A 2,500-nucleotide genomic window follows, 5' to 3' on the forward strand; every position below is an offset into this window, starting at 1 on the left:
GTGTCTTGTGGTGGACCGTTGTTTATAATGTTACTTCGATTCATCGTTATTAGCTTAATGAATTTAATATTTAATGTTAATGGCCTAGTAAATTTAATGATGGTTACTGATATTGTTATAATGATGTCATTGTTATTAGCTTTAGTGTTACAATTTTTTGTATTTTCATCAAGAATGTTAGTTTTATACATTCTGTAATTCACTCTTACTATGAGAATGTTATCGTTGTTAATATTAGCAAATATAGTTTGTTCTAGTGATATCAGCTCTCCTGTTATTGTAATTTGCAACACTGAAATTACAGCCACTGTTCTTATTTCTTATACATTATCACCATCATCATTATTAGTAATAGTAATAGTATTTGCAATGAATTTTATCATTGGTATCATCATCATTATCTTCATAATGATTATGCCGTAATTAAGTTATCACCCATACTATCATGATAAATGTCGCTTTTTGTATCTCCTACAATCACCATTGCCACTATCCACATTACCTTTATCATCATTTTAGCTCTCTCTTATCGTTCAGACTTCTGCACCGACATAGTTCCTGTAAATGAGAATTATGTGGGATATTTTTTTGTCTGTTGAATCCTTTGGTTATCAAACCTAGATCACAATTTCTTTGCCTTTCAGCCGGTATTTGTAGGCACTATGGGATATTTATGCTGCAGGGTTAGGTTAGGTTAGGTTAGGTTAAGTTCGGTTAGGGAAGGGTAGTTAAGTTGGGTTGATTAGGTTAGGTTAGGGTACGTTAGAGTAGGGTAGGCCAGTTAAGTTAGGTTAGTTAGGTTAGGGTAGTTAGGCTAGGTTAGTTTAGGTTAGGGCAGTTAGGTTAGGTTAGGTTAGGTTATTTTAGGGTAGTTAGGGTAGTTAGGGTAGTTAGGGTAAGTTAGGTTAGGTTAGGTTAGGTTGTTTTAGGGTAGTTAGGGTAGGTTAGGTTAGGTTGGGTTAGGTTAGGATAGGTTAGGTTAGGTTGCTATGTTGTTAGTATGTTTGTGTATTGCTAAAGTTACTGATAAAGACGACAAAGTTACCATTTCAGCCATCTCTTATCGTCCAGACTTCTTCACCGACATAGGTCTGGTAAATCAGAATTATGTTGGATATAGTTAGGTTAGGTTATTCTAGGTTAGTTAGGTTAGGTAGAATAGATTGGGTTAGGTTAGGTTAGGTTGGGTTAGGTTAGGTTAGGTTAAGTTAACTTAGGTTAGGTTAGGTTAGCTTATTTTAGGTTAGGTTAGAATAGCTTGGGTTAGGTTAGGTTAGGTTATTTTAGGTTATTTAGGTTAGGTTGGAATAGGTTGGCTTAGGTAAGGTTATTTTAGGGTAGTTAGGTTGGCTTAGGATAGGTTCAGTTAGATTAGGTTAGGTTAGATTAGGTTGGGTAGGTTAGGTTGGGTTAGGTTAGGTTATTTTAGGTTAGGTTGCTATGTTGTTAGTATGTTTGTGTATTGTTAAAGTTACTGATAAAGATGATTAAGTTACCATTTCAGCCGTCTCTTATCGTCCAGACTTCTGCACCGACATAGTTTTCGTAAATTTAGAATTATGTTGAATATTATTTTGTCTGTTGAATCCTTTGGTTATTGAAGCTAAATCACAGTTTCTTTGCCTTTCAATCCGTATTTGCGGTTATTTATGCTGCAGGGTTAGGTTAGGTTAGGTTCGGTTAGATTATCTTATTGTAGTTAGGTTAGATTATTTTATTGTAGTTAGGTTAGATTAGGTTAAGCTAGGTTAGGTTGGTTTTGTTTAGTTAGGTTAGGCTAAGTTAGGTTTTTTTATTTCAGTTAGGTTAGATTAGGTTAGGTTATTTTATTGTAGTTAGGTTAGGTTAGGTTAGGTTAGATTATATTATTTTATTGTAGTTAGGTTAGGTTATGTTAAGCTAGGTTAGGTTAGGTTCTGTTTGGTTAGGTTAGGTTAGGTTAGATTATTTCATTGTAGTTAGGTTAGGTTAGGTTTGGTTAGGTTAAGTTAGATTAAGTTAGGTTAGGTAAGGTTAGGTTGTTGTGTTGTTAGTATGTTTGTGCATTTGATAAAGTTACCTAACTACAATAAAGTAATGTAACCTAACCTAACCTAACCAAACAAAACCTAACCTAACCTAACCTAGAGGAGGAGGAATATGTGATGATGATGATGATGACGAAGATGTAATAATAGTGATGAAGAGGAAGAGGACTGTGATAACAATGATAATAATACTAATCATCATCATCATAATCATAATGATAGTGATGATGATAATAATGATAATAATGAGGACTATGAGGATGCTACTAATAATGGCAATACTAATAGTGATTGCGCTGATTATACTAATAACAATAGTAATAATGAAGATTATGATGAAATGATAGCAATAACAATGATTATAAGGATAAAGATGATGATACTTATAACGTAAATGACAATAATTAAAGTAAAGTTAAGCGGTCCCTTCTTCAAAGCTGTTACACAAATATAATTGTAAGATTATAATATAA

This window comes from Penaeus chinensis, chromosome 5 (genome assembly GCF_019202785.1).
Source record: "Penaeus chinensis breed Huanghai No. 1 chromosome 5, ASM1920278v2, whole genome shotgun sequence".
NCBI lineage: Eukaryota > Metazoa > Arthropoda > Malacostraca > Decapoda > Penaeidae > Penaeus > Penaeus chinensis.